This window comes from Schistocerca americana, chromosome 6, assembly GCF_021461395.2.
Source record: "Schistocerca americana isolate TAMUIC-IGC-003095 chromosome 6, iqSchAmer2.1, whole genome shotgun sequence".
In the NCBI taxonomy this organism is placed as follows: Eukaryota; Metazoa; Arthropoda; class Insecta; order Orthoptera; family Acrididae; genus Schistocerca; species Schistocerca americana.
The window spans coordinates 401,621,262-401,635,500 of NC_060124.1; the positions used below are offsets into that span (position 1 = coordinate 401,621,262).

General features: G+C 43.0%; 1 pseudogene; it reads right to left on the minus strand.

The window, feature by feature from the left end:
* Nucleotides 1-8,501: 8,501 nt before the first annotated feature.
* Nucleotides 8,502-8,619, minus strand: LOC124620993 (annotated as a pseudogene).
* Between the last annotated feature and the right edge of the window lie 5,620 nt (nucleotides 8,620-14,239).

Below are 14,239 nucleotides of genomic sequence, written 5' to 3' on the forward strand. Positions count from 1 at the left end.
ATCCTCTGAATTGTCAAATAATTTAAGTGGTGCTCCGATATACCAATAATTTCAGAGTCAACATTTATAAGCAGTTCACTAACTTCATCTCTAATTCCCCTTATATTTGGATGAAATACGCTAATTCCTTCTCTGCTTGGAAACATGACGTCATATGAAGATGAGTCCTTAGTTAAAGGGACTTCCTTTAAGCAGGTATACCTATCAGCTGACCAGTCTAAAAAAATGCAGCCCTAACGCCAAGTACTACAGGAATTTTTCCATGAGTGATCCGACTACCACCCACTACACTCTTCACCTTTAAGCTTTGCCAGCCTTCCCTTCCCATACCTATTGAGGTACAGGCCATGCCTAGTGATACCCGATCTACTGATAGACCCAACTGCCACCATTGAAATGTGACCCATGGCCTTTGCCATCAGCGCCCTCTCCAGCACCATGTTAACGCGCATAACAGCCTCACTAAATTGAGGCCCATCATAACGCTGAAACAGTTGCACGAAAAACACATTAGTGCCAGCAGTTCGAGTAGCTATCTTTAGCAGGTCACCACCTATATTATATTTCCCGTCCCTATCTTCTCCGTGCTCCACCCACTATCATTACCTAATCCTCCTTCGTAAAATTCCTACGTAACTCCCCTATGCTATCAGTCACCTGAGCCAACCCTGCACTGGGCTTCACAATGCTGGTAACCTGGTACTCACTCCCCAACACTTTCTGCAACTGCTGGCCGACACCTCTACCGTGCGAACTACCTAGCAGCAGAACCTACTTCTTTCTGTTAAACTTTACTGCTGACCTAGGCCTCCTAATTGCTGAGGACTGCTGCATGTTTCCTACATCTATAGCTCTGACAATTGGTCAAATCTATTGCATATACGCAAAGTAAAACTGTCTGAATACCTCCTCATCCTAGCTGCGTTCTTGCCAACTGCCACTTCCCAGTCCCAACCACCCTTCACCATCCTCAACCTATCTAGTTCCTCCATTGCGCGTTGTAACTGCACCTGAAGGACACAGATCTTACGCTCCTGCTCCTCTATCAACTTATTTCTACTACAGATACTGCATTCCCAGGAGAGGATCTCGCTAGAATGTCCACTGGCTTCTCCACTGCATTCCCCCAATGAAAATACTTTGAACAAATCCCACACCGTAACCAGCTACTCACAAAGCTACGACAGGGCCCACACTTCTCACTCATGGTAAAATTTTGCAGTTACTAAAAAAAACTATACGTCTGTGTTATATAAGTTCAGTTACACCAGTAGAGCTATTTTTAGAACTTACAATAGCGGTCTCGAAAATCTCTGTCTACTAAGAAAGCAACTACTTGTGGTAATACTACTACACCACAGCTAATACCAATACCAACAAAACTTCACAAAATTATTAGATAAAACCAAAGATTCAAGTCATCACTGGAACAATCAACGAAGTTACAAAACTGAATGAAAATTTAGTGATATATTTCACTAGAAACAATAAGAAACGTCAGCTGAAAACGAAAGTACGAAATTTACTAAACGACTTCAACGTACAGAAAACTGTAAAAAATACAGCGAGCGAACGTTTGCAAAAGTTTATTAAATCGTTATTTCGCCGCAAACAGCATGATTCAATGATGTCACAATGCCTGACATGAATAAACAGCCTATATTCAAAAGTCATCATACTCCCCCATATTCACATGCATGTCATTAGAGGCAACCCTCACTATAGTGTGTGTTTGTATGTGTGTGTCAGTGGAGGGAGGGATGGGTGGGGGGGGAGGGTGCTGAAGGAAATTTGCATTCTTCTGAAATTGGAAGATGAGGAAGTTTTGTGTATATCAGAAACAATAGAGGACAGAACCTTGTGGTATACCATGGCTGATTATTTCAAATTCTCAAGCTGTTAACCTCTGTGTGTTAAAGTTTTGCAAATGCCATAGCCAATGAATGAGATACATTGGATAAGATCGATTGCAAATGGAAACAGTATTCAGTTCCAAGACGTAATTCCTCGAGCGAGCTAGGAGTGATGTAAGCAGTGTGTGTGTGTGTGTGTGTGTGTGTGTGTGTGTGTGTGTGTGGGTGGGTGGGCGTGTGGGTGGGTGGGTTGGCGGGTGCTGGGGGAATACGTGAGGAAATTGCGGCCGGCGGTGCGCCTTCCGGATCTCGTGTCCCTGGGTGGCGCCTGCGGCGCCGCCGACGCTTTCTCGAGCGGGGGCGGAAGGAGAATCAAGGCACGGCGAGGGAAGGGCAGGGTCGGCGAGGGGCAGGGCAGGCCCTTTCTGGTAGCGCCTCTACGCCTCCCGCCGCGGTTACGGTAAACAAGCCCCAGGAGCAGGGCCTCGGTAATTAGTTCGGGAAGCCCGGGGAAACGTATCGGCCGCGCGGGCCACGCTTCGGCTCCCATTAAGGCCCACACAGAGAGCAGACACTCACACGCCACCTTTCTGGGTCTCTGTTTCACTACATTGTTTTGTTTTCGCTAATTATGTCCACAGACCGTGGAGAAACAAAGTTAACACTCGCTTCTTGCCACAGTGTGGGAGTTGATTCTTAATCTACACCCGGTATCCAGATATACATCTACGTCTACATAAATATTTGGCAAGCCACTATACAGTACATGGCGGAGGGTACATTTTTCCGGTACTATCGGTCTCCATTCCTGTTCCACTAGGGCGTGTTGAAAAGTAATGTCTCCGAATTTTTTATAAGATAAACCTTAAAGTTAAAAAAAAAAAAATAAAACTCTTAAAGCTTTTCAAATAAAACGAACGACACAAACATTCTACGTTTCTTTCCTTCATTCAATTGTTTCTGTGGTGTTGTGTCCGAAGTCGCGGTTCTCCAAGCTACCTTATTCTGAGCAAGCCTCTTCATCTCCGAATAACTGTTGCAACTTACACCCATCTGCATTTGCATACCATATTCATTATCTTGCTTTCCCTTTACGATTTTTACTCCCCACCCTTCCCTCCAGGATTAAGTTGATAACCCCTTGACGTCTACGAATGTGTCCTATCAATCGATCCGTTTTTCTAGTCACGTTGTGTCACATATTTCTTTTACCCGCAATTCTGATCTGTACCTTCTCATTAATTACGTGACCTAACCATCTAATCTTTAGAATTCTTTTACAGCAACACATTTCAAAATTTTCCATTCTCTTTTTGTCTAACTTTTTTATCATCCATGTTTCATTTCCATTTGTGGCAACACTTCCTACAAACACTTTCAGAAAAGACTTCACAACAATTAATTACACATTCGATGTTGACATACTTCTCGTCTTCAAAAATTCGTTCCTTCCCATGGCTAGTCTACATCTTACATCCTCCCTACCTCGGCCGTCATCAGTTATTTTCCAAAAGCAAATTTCATCTAGCGCTGTAAGTACCTCGTTTTCTAATCTAACTCCCTCGCATCATTTGATTTAATTCGCGTATATTCCATTACCCTTGCTTTGCTTTTGTTGATGTTCATCTTATGTCTTCGTTTCAAGACACTGTCCATTCCTTTTAAATGCTCTTCCAAGTCGTTTGCCGTCTCTGAAAGAATTGCAAATGTTGTCGGCCTGTTGTACCAGTTGTAAATAGCCTTTCGCACCCTGTATCTTTTTCTTGCTAACTTCATAATTTCTGAGAGTATTCCAATCAACACTGTCAAAAGCTTTCTCTAAGTCTGAAAATACTATAAACGTAGCTTTGCGTTACTTTGACCTGTCTGCTACGGTAAGTCGTAGGGTCAGTACTGCCTCTCGTGTTCCTATATTTCTCCAGAATCCAAAATGATCTTCACTGAGGTCGACTTCCATCAGTTTTTCCATTCATCTGTGAAGAATTCGTGTTATTATTGTGCAGCCATACTTCCCATCTCTTCTTCATTTACGTCCTATTCCATTTCTATAATATTGCCTTGAAGTTCATCTCCACGTATACACATTTATTTCTCATCATAGCCACCCTACCGACGAACACTTTTCTCCCATAGACGGGCCACTTTGATGATACCGTTACTGTAGAGTGTTTGTTGAAGGAGCCACAACCTCACCTCTGTTATACCGCTTCATCATCAAGGGAAGTCCTCGCCGGTTTTCTTGAGGTATTGGGAACAAATGAGGACTGAATTGAGGATGATCAATGACGATGAACCCAAGGGGTCGGAGTGCAGTGTTCATCTGTGATATAGCTTTTTCAAGCTGAAGTAATGCGTGCTCCTTGTGCGGAAGAACTCTTCTAATTATAAACTCGATTGCAACACGCTGTTTCTCATGCACCGACATAGTTACGTTACACACCGCCATGTTACACGCTACGGTTCGAAGCTGTTTAACACCAGTGGGCTGCAAATACGTGAACGTGAAAAATAAATATGTGGAATGCTAACAACGTTTGTTTTATTTAAAAAGGCTGATGAGTTTTCACATAAAAAATTGGCATTTCTTTTCATCACGCTCTCGTATTCTAGTACTGAGTGTCGGAAAAATGACTAATCTCTCAAATATTGAGTGAGAGGCAGATGTGCATGAAAGCAACAATGAGCTTGTATTGAAAAACCGATTATAACAAGCATAAATGGTTCCTCTCTATGCGCAGATTCCGCAACACTAGGTGACGTGTTTCTTTATTTTAAGACCTGGCGAGCTATTTGGGATCATTGTGGTTGCTTAGGCAACGTTAGCGAATGAGTAGCAGAGTGACAATCGATCGATGTGGCCCAGATCCCGTTTTAGTTGCGTTTTGTTTGATTCATTATCGGGTTTACCAAGCCGATATCTCATTCACCAAAATGTTTGGTATTTTATATTTTTTTCTAATTTACGTGAAGGTGTATATTTTTGTATGGCTGTGCAGAGGGCAACAAAGAAATAGTGTAACATAACTCTGGTTGTTGTAGAGTCCTTGTGCTTTTTGGAATCAAATAATATTCCTGAAGTAAAAACAAAATTTTGATTACTATTTCGTTCCTTTCATCGCTTTAATGTAAATAAAATAAGATTTTTCAAGGTGGTAGTATTGAACAACTGTGAGGCTTGCACTAATTCAACCGAGAGTTCAATTGGTGCCGCTTCTGCTCCGAGCAGTTAACGAAGCATTTCTTTGCGTTAGTATATTATTTTCAAATAATAGAAGGTAAGTTAGCCTCGATAGTTTCTGGGGATCAGCTGCTTCGTAGTCTACATATTTATGTTCGTCGACAGCCTTACATTACTACGTCTCAATCAATAGTATACCATTTCAAACGCGAAAAGAAATTCCGATGTATTAAGTATGGTGTCTCTGGTAAATCGTTCCTAAGGATAGTCCGCATAATAATATCATCTTCTTTGGGCTTTATTCACGTTGCATAGATGGTTTCTTTAGTCAGAAAAATGTCAAGTGGGTGCTTAATGTCCACAGCTGTTTGTTAAGTCACTTATAATGAAGTCACACCCGATTTAACAGATATCATACAAATGTGACAATTTTCTATGAGCCAGAATTCAAAATACAGCCCAGCGAAAGGCGACATACGAATTCTCTAACAAATTACAATATAGCCCATCTACAAGCAAACTGGTGTGCGAACCCTTCTGGAACAGGAAGTTCTTATAGGTGCCTCAGAGCCTAAAACAGCTGTCAAATCAGAAAGCTGAAAGACAACACTGACGAGGCTGAAAATGCGAATTTCCTAGTCAGTCTAGAAACGGACAACTTCCGACTGCAACACAACAACAGTTACTCCAACGTGTATCTCATTACCAGATTTGTCTGGACTCTTCTAACGCGTCCATCGTACAGAGCTAAGTCAGAAGCTCCAGATTTACATCTCTTTGAGCCTATGAGAGTATGAATATGCTGCCAGCATGTCCCAGATACAGATGCTGGCGTCAAAACTGTAACACTAGCCTCAGCTGATTTCCGTTTTTACGAACATGGTATGTAGGCTTTTGTTCATCATTAACAATAGTGCTTAACTAATGGTGGTGAATATGTAGGATAAATTAAAGTATGTCGCTGAAATCATTCGATATTTACCTGTGGCAATGCGCTTTTTGCGTCTACCGCCGTTTCCATTTAAATAAATGGGAAATGTGAGAAGTATGAATGCTGTCGACAATGGATCTCAAATTTATTCCATATTTCTAGATTTCCAGAAGGCTTCTGACGCAGTATTTCAGAAGAGAATTCCAGTAAAATTCCGAGCCTGTGGAGTATCTCTTCAGTTGTACCCCGTATTCGCGGTTTCGTGTCAGAAAAATTGCGGTGGTAGTAAACAACAGAAAATCTTCGAGTAAAACAAAAGTGATACCCTGCATTCCCCAAGGAAGTGTTGTAACACCCTGCTCTTCCCATTCCGCTTAAACCATTTAGGAGACAATCTGAGCATCCTTCTTAGACTGTTTGCTGATGATGCTATTATTTACCGTCTATGAAAGTCAGCAGAAGATCAAAACCAATTGCAAAATGATTCAGACAAGATATCTGTATGTTGTGAAAAGCGGCAACCGTCTCTCACTAACGAAAAGAGTGAGGTCATCGACATGAGTACAAGAGGAAATTCCTTAAGTTTCGTTTACGAGGCAAATGACTACAGTTAGAACAGCTTAAATTGGGACGATGACACAAATAATGTGAGGAAAAAAGAGAGGGAGAAAAAAAAGACGTTATATTGTCAGGACGCTTAGAAAGTGCAAGAAGTCTACCAAAGAGACTGGCTGCACTGCGCTTGTTCGTCCTCTGCTACAGTATGGGATCCTTACCAGATAGCATTTATGGAGGGCATTGAAGAAGTCGAATGAAGAGCAGATTTTGTTGTATTATCACGAAACAGGGGAGTGTCACGGTTATGATAAGAAATTTAGGATGGCAGTCATTGAAACAAAGGTGTTTTTCGTTATGGCGAGATCTTTTCAAGGACTGTTGATGACAAACTTTCTGCAGTGACTGTAAAAATATTTTATTGTCGCTGTGTTCGTCTTTTCCAAGTGCCGTTAGGGAGTGGAACGGTAGAGAAATCGAAGAACACTCTGCCATGCACTGAAGTGTCAATTGCAGAGTAGTCATGTGGATATTGACGTATTACTTTCTGAATGATTCTTTTCAGTGATATTTATGTAAAAATATTTTGTTTTGGAATGATCCTCCAGTGTCGATAAACAGAAAATTTTAAGTGATACTTATGTCTCTGTCCGCGGTTGTGAGCCGCAGTTCATACTTTACCGTTTCCTTCTTTACCTATACCTATCCAAACAATCATCAAATTGCCTCTCCGTTGTTCTCAATATTGTCTGCCAACAATGCTATCGTACCCTTTCTCGTAGACGAAGGGTTGTCAGTTCTTCCACCAGGTACTTCTATAAGTCAACATTTTAAAACAACTGATTTACCATCAACAGTTCTCATCATTTGCAATGGAGTGTTCGTCTCTGTGGACACCATCTGAAATGGTTGGTGATCTCAAAATTACGGACGTGTAACAAGATTTTATGAAGCGTCACGATACGTGCTGGTAACTTTGCAGACGTGGTAAGAAGCTTTTATCAAAATTTTTTGCAGGCCACGATACGAGCTGATAACCATTTCAAAATTGTGCATGCGTTAGACTGTTTGCATACCAACACAGAAGAAAGCAAAACAGGTGGGCATCGACGTGAAGACATTGTAAGATTCGTTTTTGATACGAAAGGATATTCCATCACGGATTTCATCCACAAGACACTATACAGTCAACCCAGCACCATAGAGTCAGAAGTACGTAAACGGTTCTGGGACTGGCTTCTTCGCACGGCAACGTCAGCTGACCAATTGCAGTTTTTTTAGAAACACGAATGATTCACACCCACCCTAATCGCTAAATCTGGCGCTGCCGTCAGGACGGCGCCCACGTTGGTGCTCGGCGGCATAACTGAAGGCCCCGCCCTCGCCACTGAGGACTGTGTTCGCGTGACGCGCCAGCGGGCCAGATTTGTGGGGCTTAGCCACGCCCAGCCTTCTGGCAATGCAACAGCGATTATTTAGCTCTAATTACGGTTGTGGGCAGAGGAGCAGCTTTTAGCACTGTCTCGGCTGCTAAACGCCGGGTTGTCCTGTTACATTTTAGGGCGGTCCCCTACCGCCGTCTCTTCCTCGAGATTGAGTTATCAACGGAAGTTTCAAGGGAAAATAAATAACGCTCCACAGCAAGCGTTGTGTACGTGAATGCCACTAATGAATTGAATCCTTAATGAAAATAGGGAAAACACGACTTGCAAGGAAAACGCTCAATTCGTTAACTTGCTAAGTCGTAGTTGTGATTTAGAAAACGTTGGAATTTCCTTAAGTTATACTCCGTCTTCAGGCCACGAGTGGCCTACCAGGACCATCCGACCGCTGTGTCATCCTCAGTGGAGGATGCGGATAGGAGGGGCGTGGGGTCAGCACACCGCTCTCCCGGTCGTTATGATGGTAATCTTGACCGAAGCCACTACTATTCGCTCGAGTAGCTCCTCAATGGGCATCACGAGGCTGAGTGTACCCCGAAAAATGGCAACAGCGCATGGCGGTCTGGGTGGTCACCCATCCAAGTGCCGACCACAACCGACAGCGCTTAACTTCGGTGATCTCACGGGAACCGGTGTGTCCACTGCGGCAAGGCCGTTGCCACCCTTAAGTTATACTATCTAATCAAAATTATTCTGCATCCCTAAATAATGCGAAATGGACCGTTAAATGCCACGAGTAACGGGGAGTATTGTGGTGTCGGTACATAAGAAGTAACAGCAGAATTGGTCTGCCAGGAATACCCAGTGACTTCGTACGTGGACTAGTCACTGGATGTCATCCGAATAACAAAATTCATCAAGGACGCATCTAACCTAAAGCTGCACAAGTCGACTGTTGGCGATGAGATCGTGATGTGCAAACTCGAAGAATAATCCACAACTCAAACATGACAGAAAAATCTCATATAATGACAAACTGGACCACTGAGCGTTACTTTTTGTTTGTTTTTATTTACTTATTTACCTGATAGGATTAGGTCCTTGAGGCCATCTCTCATATCGTAGTTGGGTGACACACATACAATATCTATTTTTACATCATAGCAGATTAAGAAATAACAATAATTTTAATTTAACAACTAGTAATAAAATGATTTGAGTGTCTGTAGAACAATTCTGATATAATAATAATAATAGCAGAAAATGTAAAAAGAATCTGTAGGTGTACAAAATAGATATTTTCTTACGTATAGCAAGTTATGGAGGAGGGAAATTTAAGGAGCATATACTAGCTAAGATCACTAGGAAATGAAGGAGAACGGGTTGCTAAGAAGGATGTAAAGGGTAACGAGTGCGTAGAGAGACATAATAGTCAGGGATGGTAGTTGTAAGAATTCACACGAAACCTGCGGAAGGAATCAGTACTGAGTTCCAAAGTGCCCCCAGCACTTGTACAATGATTGGCATAGTGTGCCGTCAGCCGTCAACACGGACACAGTGTAAGTAGGCTGTTTAGGTTTTCTTATTGGTAAAGCCACGTAGCGCTCTGTATGAAAATCACTGGCTGTGCTGTGTGCAGTCAGTGGCTAGTTTGCATTGTTGTCTGCCATTATAGTGTTAGGCAGCTGGATTTTAACAGCGCGTAGCGTTGCGCAGTTGGACGTGAGCCGCCAGCAGTGGTGGATGTGGGGAAGTGAGATGGCGGATTTTTGAGAATGGATAATCTGGAGGTGTGTCCATCAGAAACAGTAGATTTGTAAGAATGGATGTCATGAACTGCTATATATATTATGACTATTAAGGTAAATACATTTTTTGTTCTCTATTAAAATCTTTCATTTGCTAACTATGCCTGTCAGTAGTTAGTGCCTTCCGTAGTTTGCATCTTTTATTTAGCTGGCAGTAGTGGCGCTTGCTGTTTTGCAGTAGTTCGAAAAAATGGTTCAAATGGTTCTGAGCACTATGGGACTTAACATCTGTGGTCATCAGTCCCCTAGACTTAGAACTACTTAAACCTAAGGACATCACACACATCCATGCCCGAGGCAGGATTCCAACCTGCGACCGTAGTGGTCGCGCGGTTCCGGACTGAAGCGCCTAGAACCGCTCGGCCACCGTGGCCGGCTGCAGTAGTTCGAGTAACGAAGATTTTTGTGAAGTAAGAGATATGTGAAACGTATAAGTTAATGTTAGTCAGGGCCATTCTTCTGTAGGGATTACTGAAAGTCAGATTGCGTTGCGTCAAAAATATTGTGTGTCAGTTTAAGCACAGTCTTGTACAATTTTTCAAAGGGGACGTTTCAACAGCAAGCAATATCCTGTCGGCAATTTGATTGATTCGCGGTTGCATAATGGTTGTGTAAGGTATAACGTTACACTGTTGCGTCTTCCTCAACGAGTTGTCGCCAGATATACCCATGACTAAATGGCCGTCCACTACCGAGAGCGGCATAAAAGTGTATGTATAGAAGTGATCTGAAGACGGGAATTTAACTTGCCGAAACTAGTTGTAAACATACTGTATGTATTTTTCGATCTGGACAAATAACCTTCTCTAGTAAGAAAATTAAATTATCCAGATTCAGAGATTCCTCTCCTGCTGAAATGTCAGGAAACTTTAATCATCTTTGTTTGACTGCAGTCACCGATATTTTAAATCGCCGAAGGTAATCCATAACGGAGTCTGCATAATTTTATTTCTCAATAAGCCATCCACAGAATTTTATAGCAGCGAGGTTTTTAAGTACAGGGTGACAATTATTGAACTACATGAATTAAATAGTGATAAATTCTGAACTGTTCAAACTGCACGGTTGGCCACGGCTCATGATGGGAATTAGTATGCGCTGGACGATTTGGTTTAGCGACGAAACTCACTTTCATTTCGATGGGTTCGTCAGTAAGGAAACTTGGCTCACTTTGGGAACTGAGAATCGGCATTTCGCGATCGAGATGTCTCTTCACTTTCAACAGGTGACTGTGTGGTATGCAATGTCCAACAGCAGAAAAAACGGTGCGATATCCCTTAATAACACAGTGACTACCGAACGGTACAGGAAGTTTTGGAAGATGATCTGATCACCTTTTTCCAAAATGACCCTCATTTCGACAAGATGTGTTACGTGCAAGACAGAGCTCGCCATCATCGAAGCTGGAGAGTGATGTCTCGGAGGAGCACTTTGGGAACTGCATTCTGGCTCTGGGGTACCCAAGGCCGCTGACATGGCCCTCGATTGGCTGCCATATTCTCCGGATCTGACACATGCGACCCGTATTTGTGGGGCTATATGAAAGACAGGATGTACAGCAGTAACCCCAAAACCTTTGCTGAGCTGAAAATAGCTATTCAGGAGCTCATCAACAGCGTCGACACGTTCCGAAAATTCAGCGTGTCATGCATAATATCGCCAGCCGCTGGGGCCGAGGGTTTCTAGGCGGTTCCGTCCGGAACCATGCTGCTGCTACGGTCGCAGGTTCGAATCCTGCCTCGGGCATGGATGAGTGTGATGTCCTTAGGTTAGTTGGGTTTAAGTAGTTTTGAGTTCTAGGGGACTGATGACCTCAGAAGTTAAGTCCCATAGTGCTTAGAGCCATTTGATATTTTTTTTTTTTTTTGCAGAATTTCGATATTCGTCTGCGCCACATCATCGCCAATGATGGCAGGCATATCGAACATGTCATAACTTAAATCCGAATATCTGTAGTAACGTTTACATGGACACTACTGGCCGTTAAAATTGCTTCGCCACGAATATGACGTGCTACAGAAGCGAAATTTAACCGACAGGAAGAAGATGCTGTGATATGCAAATGATTAGCTTTTCAGAGCATTTACACAAGGCTAGCGCCGGTGGCGACACCTACAACGTGCTGATATAAGGAAAGTTTCCAACCGATTTCTCATACACAAACAGCAGTTGGCCGGCATTGCCTGGTGAAACGTTGTCGTGATGCCTCGTGTAAGGAGGAGAAATGCGTACCACCACGTTTCCGACTTTGATAAAGGTCGGATTGTAGCCTATCGCGAGCGTCGTTTACCGTATCGCGACATTATTGCTCGCGTTGGTCAAGATCCAATGACTGTTAACAGAATATGGAATCGGTGGGTTCAGGAGGGTAATACGGAACGCCGTGCTGGATCCAAACGGCCTCGTATCACTAGCAGTCGAGATGACAGGCTTCTTATCCGCATGGCTGTAACGGATCGTGCAGCCACGTCTCGATCCTTGAGTCAACAGATGGAGACGTTTGCAGAACAATTACCATCTGCACGAACGGTTCGACGACGTTTGCAGCATCATGGACTATTAGCTCGGAGACCATGGCTGCGGTTACCCTTGACGCTGCATTATAGACACGAGCGATGGTGTACTCAACGACGAACGTCATTTTTTCGGATGAATCAAGGTTCTGTTTACAGCTTCATGATGGTCGCATCCGTGTTTGGCGACATCGCGGTGAACGCTTATTGGAAGCGTGTATTCGTTATCGCCATACTGGCGTATCACCCGGCGTGATGGTATGGGTTGCCGTTGGTTCTACGTCTCGGTCACCTCTTGTTCGCATTGACGGCACTTTGAACAGTGGACGTTACATTTCACATGTGTTACGACCTGTGGTTCTACCCTTCATTCGATCCCTGCGAAACCCTACATTTCAGCAGGATAATGCACGACCGCATGTTGCAGGTCCTGTACGGGCCTTTCTGGATACAGAAAATGTTCTCCAGATCTCTCACCAATTGAAAACGTCTGGTCAATGGTGGTCGAGTAACAGGCTCGTCACATTACGCCAGTTACTACTCTTGGTGAACTGTGGTATCGTGTTGAAGCTGCATGGGCAGCTGTACTTGTACACGCCATCCAAGCTCTGTTTGACTCAATGTCCAGGCGTATCAAGGCCGTTATTACGGTAGTTGTTCTGGGTACTGATTTCTCAGGATCAAAAAATTGGTTCAAATGGCTCTGAGTACTATGGGACTTAACATCTGAGGTCTTGAGCCCCCCAGAACTTAGAACTACTTAAACCTAGCTAACCTAAGAACACCACACACATCCATGCCCGAGGCAGGATTCGAACCTGCGACCGTAGCGGTCACGCGGTTCCAGACTGAAGCGCGTAGAACCTCTCGGCCACACCGGCCTGCTTCTCAGTATCTATGCATCTAAATTGCGTGATAATGTAATCAAACGTCAGTTATAGTATAATATATTTGTCAAATGAATACCAGTTTATCATATGCATTTCTTCTTGGTGTAGCAATTTTAATGGCCAGTAGTGTAGAATAAAGTGTGTGCACGCTGTAGTTTGTGTTATGTGCTACAGGGTATCGCTCCTACAATTAATCAGTGTGTTTCTCCGTCGTTTAACCGTTTTCTCTAGACGCTAACGACAGTAGCACGCGAGCAGGTTCGTCATTCCGAGATCCTCTTGTCCTGATGACGGACCGTAACAGTATTCTTTGTCAAAGGCTCTCTTACGTCATGTGTTCGACGCCTGCAGATGCTCTTTCAGTGCATTCAGGAGATATACCGTTAAGCATTAGACTTTAAAAGCTGTCAGTAGAATTTTTCATTCAAGGATTGGCCTTCATGGAATGTGCTGTCTATAAGAGTACATACCTTGTCCAGCAAACACTGCATGCCTGAAATTCCGGTCGTTGCACAAGCTTCGAATCGGTACCCTGCCCATTCAGTCTATACGATGTTCTTCATATTCATCATTTGGATTTGCAGCTCCATGTGTTTACCATGTTTGCAGTTAAAATTGTTGAACGTAAGGTCCTCCAATTATGCAAAACACCGTTTTTTCCAAGCTCCCAAACATGTTTCAGCACCTCTGTGCCATCATCAGTGGGGTTCTATTTTATTTAATAGGCAATGAGAATATTTTTACTAAGTGATTACAAAATTACATGAATATTTAGCTCAAACAATAATTAGTTTCTTTTATTTAATACCGTTACACTCGGTTTGCATGGTTTTTCAGGACCACTTCTGTCTTATTTATTACAGGTAGCTTGTCATCCACAATCAGACGAAGTTGATGAGAAATTTTGTTGGGAGCTAACCTGTCATTCTATGCTTTAAACATAAGTTAGTTTGAAGCGATATTTCGCGCCTATATTCGGTTTTACTTACGTTTTATTATGGCAAGTCCTTTTTTCTCAGCATCCTGAGGAGATGTTGTAAAGCACACACAAATATAACTCATATTTTCACAAATATGGTCCTAAAAGCACTTTGGACTTCACCAAACCGTACTGTAATTGTGTTAAAGC